Consider the following 20130-nt stretch of genomic DNA (forward strand, 5'->3'; position numbering starts at 1 on the left):
GAATGTGTTGGGGAAGATTCCTTCTTCCTCAGTTTTTTGGAATAATTTCTGCAGTACAGGAATAAGCTCTTCCTTGAAGGTTTGATAGAATTCTGGAGTGAAGCCATCTGGACCAGGGCATTTTTTGGTTGGAAGCTTTTTTATTCTTTCTTTGATCTCAGTGCTTGAAATTGGTCTGCTCAGGAGGTCTATTTCATCCTGGCTAAGTCTAGGGAGAGGGTGTGATTCCAAATATTGATCCATTTCCTTCACATTGTCAAATTTCTGGGCATAGAGTTTCTGGTAGTATTCAGAGATGATCTCTTGTATCTCTGTGGGATCAGTTGTTATTTCCCCTTTATCGTTTCTGATTGAGGTTACTAGAGATTTTACTTTTCTATTTCTCGTTAGTCTGGCCAATGGTTTATCTATTTTATTTATTTTTTCAAAAAACCAACTCCTTGTTTCATTAATTTTCTGAATGATTCTTTTGTTTTCAATTTCATTGATCTCTGATTTGATTTTGGATATTTCTTTTCTTCTACTGAGTTTAGGCTTAGATTGTTCTTCTTTTTCCAATTCCATAAGATCTCTTGTGAGATTGTTGATGTGCTCTCTTTCTGTTTTTCGAATGTAGGCATCTAAAGCGATGAATTTTCCTCTCAAAACTGCTTTTGCAGTATCCCACAGGTTTTGGTAGCTTGTGTCTTCATTGTTGTTATGCTCAAGGAAGTTAATGATTTCCTGTTTTATTTCTTCCTGCACCCATCTGTTATTCAACAGAAGATTGTTTAATTTCCATGCCTTTGGGTGGGCTTGAGCATTTTTGTTAGAGTTGAGTTCCACCTTTAGTGCCTTATGGTCTGAGAAGATACAAGGTAAAATTTCAATTCTTTTGATTCTGTTGATATTTGTTTTGTGTCCCAGGATATGATCAATTTTGGAGAATGTTCCATGGGGTGATGAGAAGAATGTATATTCTTTATCTTTGTGGTGGAGTGTTCTATATGCGTCTATCAAGCATAGTTGTTCTAGGGTCTCATTTAAATCTCTTACATCTTTGTTTAATTTCTGTTTAGAGTATCTGTCCAGCTCTGTAAGAGGTGTGTTAAAGTCCCCTGTTATGATGGTATTATCAGATATCATATTGCTCAGACTTAGTAAGGTCTGCTTCAAGAATCTGGGAGCATTTAAATTGGGTGCATAAATATTTAGAATTGAAATGTCTTCTTGTTGTAGTTTTCCCTTGACCAATATAAAGTGACCATCTTTGTCTTTTTTGACTTTAGTTGCTTTAAATCCACATGTATCTGAAAATAAGATTGCAACTCCTCTTTTCTTCTGAATTCCATTTGCCTGAAAAATTGTCTTCCAACCCTTGACTCGGAGCTTTAATTTGTCTTTTGAAGCCAGGTGTGTTTCTTGCAGACAGCAAATGGATGGCTTGTGTTTTTTAATCCAGTCGGCCAATCTATGTCTCTTCAGTGGGGAATTCAAGCCATTAACATTTATTGAGATAATTGATAAGTGTGGTAGTATTCTATTCGTCTTATTTGGTGAGAGTCCATTGCTTGGTTTTATCTTTTGCATCAGTGTGGAGGTTAGGTTCTGTCCTTTAATTTCTGAGTGTTTACTTTGCTGCTGATCCATTGTGGTGGTCAGTGTGCAGAACAGGTTGAAGTATTTCCTATAGAGCTGGTCTTGTTGTGGCGAATTTCCTCAATGTTTGTATATCCGTAAATGATTTGATTTCTCCGTCAATTTTGAAGCTTAGCTTAGCAGGGTACAGAATTCTGGGCTGAAAATTGTTCTGTTTAAGTAGATTAAAGGTAGATGACCATTGTCTTCTTGCTTGGAAAGTTTCATTAGAGAAGTCTGCAGTCACTGTGATGGATTTGCCCCTGTAGGTCAACTGGCGCTTACTCCTGGCAGCTTGCAGAATCTTTTCTTTTGTCTTGACTTTGGACAGGTTCATCACAATGTGTCTTGGAGAAGCTCGGTTAGAGTTGAGGCGACCCGGGGTCCGATATCCCTCTGAAAGCAGTGTGTCAGACTCCTTGGTGATGTTTGGGAAATTTTCTTTTATAATATTCTCTAGTATGGCTTCCATTTCTCTGGGGCATTCTTCTTCCCCTTCTGGAATTCCTATAACTCGTATGTTGGAACGCTTCATAAAGTCCCATAATTCTAACAGTGAACGTTCTGCTTTCTCTCTCTTCTTTTCTGCCTCTTTTACTGTCTGAGTTATCTCAAGAACTTTGTCTTCTACCTCTGAAATTCTTTCTTCTGCATGGTCTAACCTGTTGCTGATACTTTCCATTGTATCTTTAAGTTCCCTAACTGTTTCAGTTCCTTCAGGTCTGCTATATCCTTTTTATATTCTTCATATCGTTCATCTCTTATTTGATTCTGTTTTTGGATTTCCTTTTGGTTATTTTCCACTTTATTAGCAATTTCCTTCATTGTTTCCATCATTTCTTTCATTGTTTTCAACATGTGTATTCTAAATTCCCTTTCTGTCATTCCTAACATTTCTATACTGGTGGAATCATCTGCAGTAGCTCCTCACGGTCCCTTGGTGGGGTTGTTCTAGACTGGTTCTTCATGTTGCCTGGAGTTTTCTGCTGATTCTTCCTCATGAGTGATTTCTTTTATCTGTTTCCTTGCCCTAATTTTCCTTTCACTTCCTCTTGCTCTTTAAGTTCTTGTGCCTGTGGACTAAGGGTTACAGGACCAGAAGAGTGTGAAGATTGAAGAGCAAGAAAAGGGGATGAAAGAAAGGAGGACCGAGTGATAAGAAAAAAAGAAAGATAGAGAAAGGATAGGGGGTGGGTATAAGGAATATTGAGAAAAAGAAGAGAGGCACAGAAAGAGGGAGACAGGGCAATATAGGTGTACAGTAGGGTACTTTGACACAACCTTAAAAAACCCCACCTTCTGGGGGTGCCCAGTTGCGTGGTTCCCTTGAGGTCAGCAGCTCTTTGCTAACCTGATCAGACACAGTACCCCACCTCCACCAAGTAGAGAGGAAAGACAAAAATGCTATAAATCAAACCAAAAGAAGCAAATAGAAAACTTTACGGGGATAAAATTGGGTGAAAAACCAAATTATATCGGTAGAAACACTAGCAAAAATGAAGTTGAAGTTATTAAAAAAGGCAGCAATGGGAAATTATAATTAAACTAGGAAAATTGAGAAAGAAAAAGGGATCTGTGTGGAAAAGATTGAAATTAAAAAAACAAAAGAACATCAGCAGCGTCAAAATAAACAAAAAAAAAAACAACTAAACAAAAAAAGAAAAAAAGAAAAAAATACACACCCAAAAACAAAGCAGTTTGTATATGTTATTGAATATTGTCTGGGCAACACGTGGTCTTCTGGGGTATGAGATGTTAGTCACAGTTCTAATACGACTGGAGGCTGCTGATTTCTCAAACCCCAGCAGGTAGACACCCTAAATCTCTCTTCAGCCTACTTAAAAGGCACTTTGAACTTGTAAACTTGCTGAGCAGAAGCTTTCCCAGCTTTCTTGCTGGAATCGCTGCTGAAGTGGCTATCCACTTACTCAGTGTGCCAAAACCGGTCTCACTCTGCCCCTGAGGGTTAGGGCTGCAAGGCGGCTCAAACCCCACCCTTAGGCTACTTGGTTGCTGGGTTACCAGCTCCCACCCATTTCTAGCTCTGCGACCCTGAGGGCGGAGCTTGCTGGGGCAGATCACTGACAATGGATCCGTGTGACCCACCGCCAAACACTATTAGCTCCGTCTGGCTCAGCGACTCAGACTGGGGCCCTAGACAACGGCCAAAGTTCTCCGCACTCCCGTTCAGGCCTTCCCCAAGGCAGTTCAACTCAGTGCCAAGTCCAAGGACATCAAAACAGTTCACAGGTAAGGCCTTTCTGGTTTGCAGTCTGGCTGCTACTGAACTTACAGTTGTGGGCGGGTTTAGACGGATTGAACACACGCGACCACTTGCCGGTTTTCCACTGTTTTAGTCCTCCTCTTGGGATCCAGAAGTCTCTCACTGACTCCCTGTATCCTCATAGGAGTGATGATAGGCAGTTCCCACCAGCCAGAGATGCCTGGAGTCCTATCTCCCCAGACTCACGGTGCCCAGATGCAAGGAAGCTGTTACTCGGCTGCCATCTTGCTCCGCCTCTAACTCTGATGTAATCTTTTCCTGCTTTATTCTGGATCAGAGAATAATCACCTGGTTCCATTTCTGAAGATTTTGTCTTTACAATTATGTCCTAGAGAAAGGTAACCCGTTACAAACCACAGAAGGTGAAGAGAAAGATGAATGGCCTTGAATATTTAGAATAATGTAAACCGAACAGAATATAGAATATCTGACATTTTAAGACAAATTCTATTTTCTGAAAAAAGAAAATATGGCTAAAACATTTCATAGAGTAAATCAGCCTTTGTTCTTTTAAAAATCACTGAAAGAATTGCTTGTGGTGATGTGAACGAATTATTTCCCTTTAAATGATGGTGTATTTGAGTAATTCAGAGTCTTATTTCAAGATTACTGGTCAATCTACTGACATTAACTTTCCAGTAAAGTGAGATCATTTAAGTTGTCTTTCAAATGACTGGCTGACATTTAAAGTTACCCATCCTGGGATTTAATCAAGTATAAACTGAAAGTCTTCTCTGGGTTATTGTCCCTTGCTAGTGAAATTCTGAAACAAGTCCCTAACACTGACCATTGAGCTCACACCACCCAGGTTCTTGTTTTCTTTAACTCCTTGCTTTCTGAAACCTTTATTTGCTTTACTTTCTTTGTTTCTGTTTTTCCCCATCACCTTGTGCAGAGAAGGTGAGAGCTAACTCTATTGAGTGTATTTGTTGCCATGGTGAAGAAAATAGTACAATTCCACAGTTAATAAGGAAGCTCAGGGTGAGAAAGGTATTTTTCCCAAGCGCGCATGATTTTCATTTCATTACAGTGGAACTAAAGAGCATTGGCAGGCCTGTCGAAGCAAAATCTTATGTTAAATATAGTTCATAATGTCATGCTATTCACTCAGAATATAGTACTTTCCTTGGAGGAATTATTTAAAATGGGTGCACTGGAGGAACGTTTTAAAAGGGGCTTCGTGTGGTCATTATTTTCCAACTAAAAAGGAGCTGACAGTCTACCGATTTCCATTTTAAAAACTGAATAGTCACAGAGTAATAATGTTGCAGAGACCCTTAAGAACTCATGCTTTGGAAAATGATTTGTGGCTTTTCTAAAGGAAAATGTCTTCATTTAGCTGTTCCATCCCTAACTTGGGTGTGGAAAGCATAAAGAACCCTTCATTTCACTAGAAGTAGAAAGGGGAATATATTTTTAGTAATTTATGTAGTTCTGAGCAGAAACTTTCTTCTCTTATCCCTTCGATCCCATCTCTGTCCACACCTTCCTCCCTTCACACGAACAGACAGGTTCAGAAGAGCCAAGTGCATTAGGAATTTTTACCTCAGGAGAGAGAAGAGACCAGCTAAGGGGCAAAAGTGGAGCTGAAAGTCTTTGCCCAGGAATTTTTTAGTTGTTAGAAGGTATTGAATTGAAATTTGGTAGTGTGATTCAAAACACCATGGCTGAATATTTTTTAAGAGCTCGTATCAACTGCACAGTCTTTTATTGAAATGAAAAAGGAAAGCTTCCATAACTTCCATGTTTTCCTACCTATCTAATTTACTACAATGCAAGGCACTTTAGTGAACATTCAATTGTTTCAAAAAGGACTAGAAAAATGATTTTTAAAAATCTAGGTTAAAGAGAAGGAAGAATATTTGAAATAGAAAATTTCCAACTTTTAATCTCATTGTCAGGATGCCTGGTCTTTTGTGAACACTGACATTGTTAGAACTGCAAATAAAGTAGAATGAAATGTTAAAGTGACTTCTGTTGATGTCTGCCGGCAGAAAACACAGAAGTATGTTCTGTAAGGAGTTTTCTGTCTAAATATAGTTCAAATAATAAGAAAAAAGTGGAGAAAGAAAGTTAATGCATGTAAAGCTTTCTTTAGAGGAAGAGAAGTTACCATTAAAAATAAGTAGTTGAAATGTCATCGAGAAATTATTTTAGAATAGGAATTATTATCCTAGAATAGAGACAGTGGAAGGAGGTAATAATTAGAGAATACTCATGCTATATAATTTATCTTGTGTAATCCTTGTTTATTATCAAATCGAGGAGATGGGAAGCAAGGTGCACATTTTTACAAACAGAGAGAAGAGAAATCCTTTTCTCAAGCTTCTGGAATAGAACACTTGATTTCAGGTCTACAGGAGGCCCTACCTTATTGCCTGCCTCCTGCTGATAAAAGAAGAAAAATGTGTGTTGGAAGAGAAATTGCAGAGAGCAAATTCATAAATTTCACCTGGTTAATTTAATCTTATTATCTCTTCTAAAATAAAATAGATGCTATGTTTTTTTTTTTGTTTTGTTTTTTGTAGAGACAGAGTCTCACTGTACCACCCTCGGGTAGAGTGCTGTGGCGTCACACGGCTCACAGCAACCTCTAACTCTTGGGCTCACGCGATTCTCTTGCCTCAGTCTCCCAAGCAGCTGGGACTACAGGCGCCCGCCACAACGCCCGGCTATTTTTTTTTGTTGTTGCAGTTTGGCCGGGGCTGGGTTTTTTTTTAATAGATGCTATTTTGATGGTCACATGATGAGGATATTTTATTTTTTCAGCTAAATGTTGCAAGTATTTGTCATAGTCACACTCTGGCTCTCACAACATCCCTTCTGTTTAATGACAATTTGTGGACTGTATTTTTCCATTTTACAGGTGGTCATATTTATTTGCATCCATTAAACAGTATAAATCTGAGCATTTTTAAAGTTCACATCAAAACTTAATGAGAGAAAGACTGTACCTTAAGATGGAGAAAAAATGGGTACTGCCTGTTAAAATCAAAATCTAAATGTTGAGTCAGCTCAAAGTAAAAATGTAAATGCAGTTGAGACTCACTTGGTGAAGCCCAACCCAAGTGTGGATCAGAATGGGTTGCTCTTCAGGTAAGGCCCACGAGTCCAGACCAAGGAGAAGCCAAAAGCTGCCAAGGAAAATGACCACTGGATTCTGTAATGGAAAGACGCATACACAGCTGGGGGTTTTCACTAAGCTTACATTGCTGAGATTTTTGGTAAATTTGGTTTAATAAACAGCGTGCTATCCAATTTGAAGTACGCTAATGTTTTTATTTTCTTTTGCATTTGTCAGTACTAGGTGAAATCACCCTCTAGACTAGACTAAATAGAAGCAAAGGCTTACCGTACATTTCATATCTTCCTTCTAGGGCATTTTCACAAAAACGAATGCCTTCATTTACTTATTCTTTTATTGAAAAATATTGATTGCATGTACACTGTTTACTAGGCATTGAGTGGGGAACAAAACAACAGTTTTTATGTTTTAATGTTAAACATTACAGATCATAAGAGTCAAAAGTAAGACCACAAAATTCCAGAACAGAGTATCCCAAAGTGCTTTCCAAAACACTAGTTCTACAAGTTGTTTCACATCCCATACAAGGATCTGAGGCCAAACCCATTTGGTTAGCACTGCATTGCATACTACATAGTCCCATTTTGGTGGGAATTCATAATATACACTAATGCAGCACAAAATTGAGAAATCCAACAGGGAAAAATTCTCTTTAGCTTTGTTAAGCCCCAGATACTTTTTTTTCCCCTTAACCAAGTAACAAAGATTAACATCCTACAGTGTGGAGCATCCTGGAAGAGCTGTCAGCTCGGAGCTCAGAGTAGCCCTATTCAGGAGGACAAAATCCGTAAGTTAGAGATGTGAGAAAAACAAGCTAACAAATGCCACATTCTGGAATAGCTAGCAGAAGAGGAAAGAACAACAGCAGCAAAGGTTTTAAGTATGTTATAACTCTGCCACTGAGGAATCAAACATATAATTATATGGAATAAAATCAACTGTAGAAAACTAATAATTGGTCTGTATAACCAAGAACACAGCAGAAGTAAATCTATGTCCTTTCTGAAATTAGGTCATAAAAGATGGTGGCTTCCATCATGGACATTCTCTGATGGCTCACGCTGTCTCTCAGATCAGTACTCGGTCTGGGAAAGTCCAGCTGCCCTTGAGAGTGCCCTGTGGAGAGTCCCAGGTGACAAAGAAGTTAAGCCTCTCTAGATAATAGCCATGTGAGTAACTTAGAAATGGATCTTTCCTCAGCCTTTAGGATAACTGTGGCCCCAGATAATACGTGGACTGGAAACTTACAGAGATTCTGGGCCCAAACCATCCAGCTAAACTGCTGCCAAATTCCAGAGCCACTGGAACATGAGATTAAGAAAAAAAAGAGTTTGGTATTTTAGGCTATTAAGTTAGGCATAATTTGTTACACAGCAGTATATAAGTAATACATTCAGGAAATCAACTCTTGGGGATGTGTCCCAGGGACTCTCTTGAACAGGTGTCTAAGCTTGGTTGCTGAAGCATGATTTATGGTATAAGTAGATGGAGGCAAAAAGATTTCATCAGAATGAAGTAAGTGAAAAGGTGGTCAAATCACCTGATTTGATACTATTAAATGCTGGAGGAAATAAACTTGATTGAATAGATAGCTCTTCAAAACATAGGAAACTATAAGTTGTGCAAAAAAAATTATATGTGTAAATAATCACCATCATTCATAATACTTAATGAGAGATATATAAAGAGACTTAGAGAAAAACAATACTTTTTTTGATATATAAAAATACCAATTTATTATTCATTTTATAAATAATCACAAGCAAATAAAAATATATCTTCTGTATACTGGGGAGACAAAAAGAAAGATAAATTAAAATTGAGAAATGAATATGGGCTTTATGTTTATAAAGACATTTAACAATAACCTCCCATGAAGGGCTATATAAATTCTATTCTATGTAACTGAGGATCAGAAATACTCCAACATAGTAAATGAACATATGAATCTATGTTTAAACTTTACTTGTAAATTTTAAAAATTCTAAAAAAGTGAGAAAATTCCATCTAGCTAGGTATTACAATAATAGTGCTTCACAGTAAAGAATAGTTTAGCAAAAACAAAAACAAACAAATAGAAAAAAGAATGGTTTACCAGGAATGAATGCAATTCAATATTGTAAAAATATACTATTCTAATTTATTACATTAACAGATTAAAGAAAGATATAAGGAAATTAAATTTGATAAAAATAAACACTTTTATACCTTTCAATTGATAAGTCTATATAAATTGTCATATATATAAGACTATTTCTATTTGATAAAGGGTATTTTCTAGAAATATACAGGGAAGAAAATGCTTAATTTTTATACATTAGACAATTATACATTAGAATTAATAAACATCGAAATTTAATTTCTAATAATTTGATGCCTTAAAACTATTCTCAGTAATGTCAGAAATGTGCAAAGGACATTTAGTATCATTGATATGATAACTTTCAAGAACATAGTTGAAAGTCCAGTTAATGCAGGAAAATTAAGGTAAAGCAAGAATGCATATCAAGTTTTATAAGGAGAGGAAAAACCTTTCATTATTATCACAGAGCAAGTTTTTTCTTTTTTGAGACAGGTCTCGCTTTGTCAACCAAGCTGGAGGGCTGTGGTGTGTTCACAGTTCACTGCAACCTCCAAGTACTGGGCTAAGTGATCCTCCTGCCTCTGCCTCTGCCTCTGCCTCTTAAGGAGCTGGGATTACTGGCACACACCACCATGTCTGGCTAATTTTCTTTATTATTTTATAGAAATGGGGTCTTGCTGCATTACCCAGGTTGGTCTTGGACTCCTAGGCTCAAGTGATTCTCCTCCTTTGGCCTATCAAAGCACTAGGATTTCAGGTGCCAGCCACCCCTGCCTTATTTTCATAGAATAATTTACTTAGAAAATCCAGAATTAATTAAAAAGCTTTTAGTACTAATAAGATAATCTGAAATATAAAAGAAAAAAATAGCTCTTCCAAATACCAGGAACAGCCAGTTTGAAACCACAATGAGGAAAATAAGGTTCTCACCATGATAAATAAAAAAGCAAGAACAATAACAATAGATCAATAAAACTAATAAAACTAAGCGATAAAACTAATACGAAATGTGAAAAACCTACATGGGTATAAATTATAAAATTTTACTGAAGGATAACAGATTCGTGTTCTGACTGGGAAGACCTAACATAATAGTTCTTTACAAATTAATCTATGTCGTCAGTGTAGCCTTCAAAAACCAAAATGGAGACTGAAGCAGGTGGAATGGTTGAGTTTAGTTCAAGACCAGTCTGAGCAAGAACAAGACCCATCTCTACTAAAAATAGAAAAAAGCTAGCCTGGCGTGGTGGCACATGCCTGTAGTCCCAAATACTTGGAAGGCTGAGGTAAGAAGATTGCTTGAGCCCAAGAGTTTGAGAGTGCTGTGAGCTACAATGCCATGGCACTCTAGCCTGGGCAACAGAGTGAGATTGTTGCAAAAAAGAAAAGAAAAGAAAAAGTGAGAATGGGATGATGTTTTGTAATCGAATTTCACAGACTACATCCTTTAGGGACTACATCCCTAAAGACAAAAGAAAATGCATAAAGAAGAAAAATGTGTAAGGATAACAAAGAAGATTTTAAAGAAATAATTATAGTAAAGATGTCTTCCCCTAGGAGATACCTAGCATGGTATCAACTACAGCAATAAAAATAGTACAGTTCTAGTGCAGAAATAGGCAAATAAACCCAAACTATAGCATAGACAGTATAATGGACTCAAATGTAAATAAACAGTTAGTTTATAATAAAAGCAATTTTTAAATCGGTTAAAAAACGATAGCTTACAAATAGTTCAAATTGTTTTCAACAATTAGCTATACATTTGGGGAAAGTCATGTCACTTCCAGATCGTACATCATTCCCCCAAATGGTTTCTAGATAATTTAAATAGTGAAGCATAAAATAATCCAAGTTTATAAAAAGCATTTTTGAAATATATGTTTATAACTCTTATGAGATAAAAGCCTTCTTATAAGAAATACAAAAGCTATAAATAAAAAATAATTGATTCACTTTTTATATACAGGCTTTGAGTTTTCTAATAGATAAAATGAGGATAAGTTAGGGTTTGAAGGTATAGACTTTACGGCCAGAGTTCCTGGATTTAAATTTTGCCTCTGCTACGTGATTCTATAGCCATGGGTAAGTTATATAATTGCTCCATGCTTCAGAGTTTTTTTATCTGTAAAAAGGAGATAACAGTACATTCCTCACAGGACTACTGTGAGCCATAAATGAGTTCACATGTGAAGTATCTAAAATAGTACCTAGCCCATAGTAAATATTGCACAGGTGTTTGTTACTATTAAAAAGACAAGTTGAAAAAATATTTACAGAGGGTTGGATACATATAGGATCATGATCCAGAATATTTGAAGAACTCTTATCAAGTCTTTAAGAAAATATTTCAACAGAAAGATAGGTAAAGCATATAAACACACAATTCATAGAAAAAAAAAACAGCGTACTTACACTGGAAATAGGATAATTGCAATTTTAAAGCTGGCAAATGGCAATTAAAAAGATTTATGTTATCAACTGTTGCCAAAGATATGGAGGAAAGTTAGTACTCTAAATTAAGTATTTTGAAAAGCAACCTGAAAGTATCTGTAAGATGGAGATAGCCTTCCATTATTTACAGTTCCACTTACAAGCATACATATCAGTACGATGCCCACATAGGGACAACGATGTATGTACAAAAATGTTTCCTCCAACACTGTTTATTACAGAGAAAGAATTGTAAATGACCACAATGCCCCCCCTCCCTGTGGAGTCGATTTAATAATCTTTCATTCATTCTACAAACATAGCCCAACTCTTCCAAAAAAACGAGGTAGTCCTATGTACCTATACTGATGGAGGAAAAAAATTCTTCAAGTGCTACATTAAGTAAAGAAGCATGTTAAAATTTATTACATTCTTATTTTAAAATAAATTTAAAATTAATATTTATACATATATTCTGTAAATGCATAGAAAGTTAACTGAGTATCTGTCACCCTAAAACTTGACAGTGTTAATTGCTGGAAAATTGCAGGAGTGTGGGGAGAAGGGTTGTTTAATGTGAGCAGGGGAATGATGGATAAACTGCATTTATGCAAGCATCTATCAACATCTAGAGCCATCCCTATCAATTTAGGATTACTATGAAGACCAAGTAAAATAATACGTCTAAAACACAAAGTACCTGGCACATAGTCAAACCTCTAATATTTGCAAATACATATATTTTAATTTTATCACGAGGGATAAAAAATATAAGAGTGTTATTGGCTAAGAGCTGACATTTTCTCCCCTACATCAGCACAATTCCATAACACTTTCCATCTGATATCTACTTCTCTACAATCTGTTTCTGCCCACCACAGTGTAGTTCAACAACTGCTAGGAGTTATTTTGTCTCATACTTCTTCCTCACTGCTTGGAACAAGCCTTGGCACTCAGGATGTACTCGACAAATTTTCGTTGACTCATAATTCCTTTTTGCCAGCACTTATCTCTCATACTGATTAATGCATTTCTCCCTGTGTTAAATGCTTGAGTGGTAATCCTTCACTGCTTCCAAGCAAACGTTTCAAAACAGGGTTTGAGTTCTAAGCTTTCACTCATATCCTGACTTCTAAAAACAGCATTTAACCAAATTCAACAATTATCAAAAGCAAACTTCATTAGCTGTTTTGCTGGAACAAAAAAAGAAATGAATGTTTTGAACCGAACTTGCTCTTTCTGTAAAACCTCTATCCAAATGGGAATGAATAAACGGAAATTGTACTGGTCTCCAGAATCCCAGAACAGCATCCATACTTGCCAAATGCAGGAAATCATTACTGAGGAAAAGATGTTTGCCTTCAATTTTCCAATATAAATTATCTAGAGTAACCAGAGGAAATATGAAAATAACAATTGGCAATGTTTAGTTACATCGATGCCAGAAGGTTTTACTTTTATCTTCTTTTGAAAAAAAGTTCTGTTGTCAAAGTGGTTTGGATAGGCAAGAGCAAATGTGTGCTAAGCAAAAGGCTTCTATAGTTTAATTTTTTCTTGAAAAATGTATGAAAATCTACTGTGGGTTGAATTCTAGACAGTATCATCAGAGGCTTGTGTGTCATCAGGTGTTGGGATCAATGATGACAAAATCTTGGAATTTTTTTTTTTTTTTTTTTTTGTAGAGACAGAGTCTCACTGTACCGCCCTCGGGTAGAGTGCCGGGGCGTCACACAGCTCACAGCAACCTCTTAACTCTTGGGCTTACACGATTCTCTTGCCTCAGCCTCCCGAGCAGCTGGGACTACAGGCGCCCGCCACAACGCCCGGCTACAAAATCTTGGAATTTTTAATTACAAAGATAGGGAAGTTGAAGACGGCTTACTGTGTGTGCCATTTGCCCCTTTCCCTTTGCACACATTAATATTTTCCCAGTTATTCGGTAAGAACACTTTGTATATCGGAATACAAATTTTTTATAACTTATTTTGCAAATACTTTAAAATTTGTTTTCTGTTTTAAAATTTATGAATGTGTGTTGTTTATTTTCCAGACAGAATGTTTCCATTTTTATGTAGTCCCACTGTGTAATTGTTGAAGTGGTGGTTCTGGGATTTTGGCTTGCTTTTCATGTTGAGAATTAGTATTCCAAACCTAAAATAATTAAAGTAAAGGGCTATATTATCTTTTACTGATTTTATGATTTTGTGATTATAATTAAATATTTGAGAAATCTAGAATTTAGTATTGTGAGAGGTAGTGATCAAATTTCATTTCCAAATGATTTTATAATTTTCAATAATGTTTATATTATTAAAACTTAAAATTTGTCCTTTTCATTTACTAGCTTGGAATGAATACTTGGGTCTCTTTATGAATAGGAACGTCATCTCTCTGTCAAGCATGCTATTTTAAAAACTAATAGAGAAAATCTTTTATTTTCAGAATTCCTCTAGTTCTTTTTACATGTTTATTCTTCCAGACAAACTTTCAGAAAACAATTATATGACTAAATTCTCATTGTAAACATTTAAAGCATATTATAGAATAAAATACGATAATTGCCTCTTATTTGTCCCCTAACCCTGCTCTTTTCCTGAAAATTAATAATGACTAAAACTTTACAATGTCTGTTTCTATGAAATATTTTATTTATTAATTTAAATATAATACTTATGTTAATATAAATGGATTCATATAATTATTTAATTTTTTTGGCTTTTTTTACTTTGTATTTCTGATAGATTTATGTCAACATATAGTGGCTTTCATCTATATTTTAAGATATATATTTTATTAAAATACATACATTCATTTATATATCAGTGCTCAAGTGACAAGTATTTACATTTTTCTACATTTTTTTTTTTTTGCCATGAAAAACAAGGCTCTTCATAATGATAACATCATGGTACCAACCTCTTTTCCTTTCTTCATTTCATTCAGATTCTTAGAAGTGGAATTGTTCAACCGTGGAACACAACACCTTTTTGTTGTTGTTGAGACAGAGTCATACTCCATTGCCCAGGACAGAGTGCCACGTCATCAGCCTAGCTCATAGCAACCATAAACTCCTGGGTTCAACCAATCCTCCTGCCTCAGCCTCCTAAATAGCTAGCACTATAGGCACCTGCCATGATGCCTGGCTAATCATTGTATTTTTATTAGAGATGGGGGTATTGCTTTTGTTCAGGTTGGTCTTGAATTCCTGAGCTCAAGCAATCCTCCCGCCTTGGCCTCCCAGAGTACCAGGATTACAGGACTGAGCCAGTTTTTCTGGTCACAAACACTTGATAAACTGCCAAACTGCCTTTCATAATGGCTTTGAACATTGTACATTCCCACGAAAAACAAGAGTGCCTATTTCTCCATTTGTATACAAATTTTTGAAAATTATTTGCTCATCTATGGCTTCTATTTTGAATTTCTTTATAGGGGAGAATTAATAGGCTGATTCTTGCTTCAGAAGCCTATTAATTGAGACAATTAGATTGAAGCATGTCATTATGATATATGAAGCAACAAATAGGGAAACAAAAAGTAGGAGTGTACTGTAAATGACTAGGGGTGAGACGTGCTTCAGCAAATATGGATTATGCAATAGAAGTAGGGTGTAAGAAAATATTTCCATACCATAAGGAAAAGAAGCAAAAGAACAATAATATGAAAGAAAAAAATATTTTCTTCACCTTAGTATGTGTGAATGAGATACCTAACTTTTGAAAAAAAAAATAAAAGCACACTGAAACAAGCAAAAGAAATTTAGTAATTCAGAAAAATTGAAGGAATCACAAAGCTATACCTGAGGAAAATAAAATTGAATGCAAGGCTAAAAGTATTAAATGACATTCAAAAGTCTCTTTATTGTATTAAAAGGTTTGTTATACAAGACATGAGGTTCTATTCATTAACGTTTTACAATAAACAAATACAGCACTAAAATGTATAAAGTAAAAAACATTGGCACTACAAGTTTTTAAAAGTAATGAAAGTCTTCAAATGCCTTCTTCTGAGCTCCTCACAAATGGAGTAAAATAAAAAATTAAAATGAATTTAAAAATGCAAAAATATCATTAATGAGATCTTCATATATAAAATATATTACTGTATATTATACATAATTATACATAACATAATTAAATTGTAGCTATCGATACATAAATCATTCATATTTATTATTTGTAAGGCAGATATTGCTGGTTGACCACCCACCCATCAAAAATCCATTTTTTTTCTAGATAACAGAAAGCCAATCTGGGCGTCCTTAACAACAACAGGGTATGAACCACGATGCCTCTAAAGATAGTAATCTGATTTCTATGTGTTAGTAATTGGTGGGTATGTCAGATCAGAGGGAAAACACTTTGGGGCCTTCTGTGAAATATATTTATTCTTGACAGGAAACCTGTGAAAACCTTTCTTTTTCTCTTCTTATCTTTGGACATTGTTGTGAGTTGAAATGACAGTTGGAATTATAGTTCGAATGTTTTGAGTCCATGTTTTGAGTCACCACCAATGCAGAGGGGAACAGAGCATAAAGGAGGAAAGAGCCTGCATCTTTGACAACATTGTCAGACTGCAGAACCACCTCTGGACATCTCTACTCCTGAACTTCTTAAGCAAGGTAACAAATCATTATTGCTTAAGCTACTTTGAATCAGCTCTTTTAGTACTTACAGTTGACAAAAATAGAGGCCAAATAAATGTAGAAATAAATAAAGAAAGACGGGAGTTACAGTTTGAAATCTGTAAACTTTCTCCTGATAAATTATTAATTCAAAAGTAATTTAAACTGCTTTTTTTTTAATTTATTTATTTATTGCAGTTTTTAGCCAGATTCAAACCCTGCCAATTACACTATATGGGGCCAGTGCCCTACTCCTTTGAGCCACAGGCACCACCCAAGGTAATTTATTTTATTTTTTTTAAATAACTATTTCTTATCATTCTGTATGCTGGGAAGTTCAAGAGCAAGGCACCAACAGATTCAGTTGTCTGGTGAGGGCTGCTTTCTGCTTCCGCAATGACACTGTGTCACTGTGTACTCTGGAGGGAAGGAATGCTGAATCCTTAAAAGGTAGAAGATGAAAGGGTGGGAGATGCCAAATACTCTGTGAAATCCCTTAATACCATTCATGGTGGGGAGCCGTCATGGCCTAATCACTCCTTAAAGCCCCTATTTCTTTCTTTTTGTTGTTGTTGTTGGGGATTCATTGAGGGTACAGTAAGCCAGGTTACACTGATTGCATTTGTTAGGTAAAGTCCCTCTTGCAATCATGTCTTGCCCCCAGAAGGTGTTTTAATGTCTTGTAAATAGCAATGCTAAAATCATTCTGCATCACTATCTATAAGATGAAACGAAACTTACACAAAAGATGTAGGAAATGATAAAAATCACATGAAATGATCAAGAGTTTTGAAAAGAAACAAAAGCTAAGCTTAAGGATACCAGAGTAGAGTCCATGATCACAAATTGGAAAAAAAATTGATAAATAAAATAGCTAATTTTTTTTGACATTAGCCTTTTATTTTTAATACCTATTATGCCATGAATTCATGGGGGAATAAATGGGTTCCAGCACCTTCAATCACTGTTCCATTGGTTCTCCTGGTTCTCCTGTGTGCTATGCTGTACACCTATTATGCCATGAATTCTTAGGGAATGGGTGCCAGGAGTTGAGGCTCCTTTCCATTGGTTCTCCCAAAGTGGGCTTCTCCAGGTGGAGCAGGCTGGCGCTTCAGCTGAACCCAGGTACCCTTCTCTTTGGCTTCCTTCTTTTTCTAATCATTTTCCTTCATTCATTTCAGGAAGCTATCTCAGCTTTTAGAGTGCTTAATATGCTCAACATGAACATTAATCCTCTTGGCAAGAATCTTGCCCTTAACTTGTTTGTTTACAGCAATGCCCAGAGCATGCTGGTGAAGCCGTAGACTCTTCCAGTTTTGCCATGGTAACATCTATGCAGCACTCCTTTTTGAACAGTTCCCATCCCATTAGGTCTACAGTATCACCTTTCTTGTATATTCGCATAGATGTGACCAAAGAAACAACTCCATGTTTTCTAAAAGGCCTAGAGAACATGTGTCAGGCGCCTCTCCTCTTCCCCTTTGTCTTTGTCATTTTGGTGAATTACTGGAAGATGGCGTCTCTGGCTGAAAAAGGCTGAAAGCCTTTTTTTTTAGACAGAGTCTCACTTTATTGCCTGGGCTACAGTGCCAGGGCCTCACCCTCAAACTCCTAGGCTTAAGCAATTCTCCTGCCTCAGCCTTCCAAGTAGTGGGGATTACATGTGCATACCACCATGTCCAGCTGGTTTTTCTATTTTTAGAAAAAATCGAAACAGGTTCACTTTGCTGAGGCTGGTCTTGAACTTCTGACCTCAAGCAATCCTTTCACCTCAGGCTACCAGAATGCTAGGATTACAGGTGTAAGCCACCATGCCCTGCCTAATACCTAATTGATTTAAAATCTTAGACTAAATATTAATATTTGTTAGCATGATAAAAAATCATTTGAAATAATATCTTGTAATTATCTTTTTTGTCTCTGATTATAGAACTTATTTGAGTCATACTTATGTATTTCCTTCTTTCTCTCTTTAGAGAAAGATTATATCTTTAATTTTTACAAAAATGTGCCTGGGTGGTCACTCTGTATGAGTATGTGATATTGAATTTTACGTGTCAACTTGACTGGGTTAAGAGATGTCCAGATAGCTAGTAAAACATTGTCTCTGGTTGTGTCAGTGAAGGTCCTTCCAGAAGAGATTAGAGTCAGTAAATAGAGTAAAGAAGATGCATCCTCTCACCAACGTGGAGTAGGCACCATACAAACTGTACAAGGACCAAACAGAACAAAAGCATTGAGGAAGGGTGAATTCTCTCTCTCCCCTTGTGCTGGGCCATTTAGCGTCTCCTACCCTTATACAATGGAGCATCTGGTTCTCAGGTCTTTGGACTTTGGGGCTTAACACCTGCGGCCCTGCTCCCAGTTCTTGAGATTTTAGCTTGAGAACCAGAACTATGCCACCAGGTCACCTGGTCCTCAGGCCCTTGAACTCAGACCAAGTTACTTACACCACCAGCTATCCTGCACTTCCAGATTGCAGAAGTCAGATAATGGGACACTATAGCCTTCATAATTGCATGAATTAATTTACATATTAAGTCTATCTATATCTACACATAGATCTCTTATTAGTTCTATTTCTCTGGAGAACCCTAACACAGAGCCCTTGCCAATTTAAAAATACATTTCTTAATAGAAATGTGGGGCTAAAATTTCTACATTAATTTCTAGATGACTTATCTTGTTTTGCAAAACAATTAAAAATGCATGATCTTTAGTGATGCAATATTTCTTTTTTCTTTAATAAAGGATTTGTTGGTTATTTAATCATTTATCAGATATCTATTTGTTATATTAGCCTAAGTAAATGGAAATATAATAGAGAACAGATTAATAAAGGATTTGTTGGTTATTTAATCATTTATCAGATATCTATTTGTTATATTAGCCTAAGTAAATGGAAATATAATAGAGAACAGATATTTTAAGTTTTTTTTTTTATTCTTGGAATATAATAAATTTGCAAGGATGTGACTCATTCTAAACTTTTTAAAGCATTTTTTTTCTGGCACATTATGATCTATTTAACTAGAAGATTTTATGCTTTCTTGCATTTCATGGAAGTTATCTTTTATTGCAACAAATGTGATTTGTTTCTAGTATATTTTCTGTTCCCTCTACATATATGAATTTTTATTGTTCGCCTTCCCAGTCTCTCATCCTTTCTAACAACTTGCAGCTTGTTTTGTTCTATCTTTTCTGCAATTTTTTAATTGCTTCTTGCATTCTACTGACTTGATTTTTTAATTGTCAGATATGTTGTCTTTTACCTCAAATTTGGTTTTAGTGTCTGTTACGTCTTTGTTTTCTTCCATAATTTCTTATTTTAGTTCTGCTGAAGAAATGCCATATCATCTCTCATAGAATCCATAGCATTTAATTTAAAGATATTCTTGAAAATGAGAAGCAGTTATCTACGTGTTTTATCTCCAGATGAAAAAGGTATTTATTTTTGTGCTCATCATCTGTTCTTTGTTGAGGAATTTTTGCACAGTTCCAGTATTGTTTATTTTGCCATTGTATCTTTGTATCATTTTATTATGACCTGCTATATGTTACACTAAAGAGCGCAGTATATTCTTCTGATCTCACTTCCTGTTCATATGAAAATCATTAAGAGTAGTGCTGTTCAACTATATCTATACATTAAAATCACTCTTTCAAAACAGAGATAGGCTTGAGTTCCAGCCCAGCACAATTAAATTTCAATCACTAGTGATGGACCTCAGATAAATCTATCACGCCATTGTGCCACAGGCGTAGATATCATTGGTTTTGATTATCTGAGTTATCTGTTGATCTGATTTAGGGCAGCAAAGATCTGCTTGAGGGGGACTGGTTCCCAGGAAACTGGAGCTTAGAAACTGGAATAGTATATATCTTCTCTTCTCTAGTCATTGAAACATTTGCACTGGTCCCTCTTCCAAAGAGTAATTACAGAGATCCTGTTTGGTATTTTGTTATCCGTAGCCATCCATTTACCTTCAAACACAGTTCACTAT

At 35.9% G+C, this 20130-nt stretch overlaps 1 pseudogene; it reads right to left on the bottom strand.

Annotated features, from left to right (window-relative positions):
- Nucleotides 1–17139: 17139 nt before the first annotated feature.
- Nucleotides 17140–17623, bottom strand: LOC128592024 (60S ribosomal protein L21-like; annotated as a pseudogene).
- Nucleotides 17624–20130: the final 2507 nt, after the last annotated feature.

Source organism: Nycticebus coucang, chromosome 8, assembly GCF_027406575.1.
Source record: "Nycticebus coucang isolate mNycCou1 chromosome 8, mNycCou1.pri, whole genome shotgun sequence".
In the NCBI taxonomy this organism is placed as follows: Eukaryota; Metazoa; Chordata; class Mammalia; order Primates; family Lorisidae; genus Nycticebus; species Nycticebus coucang.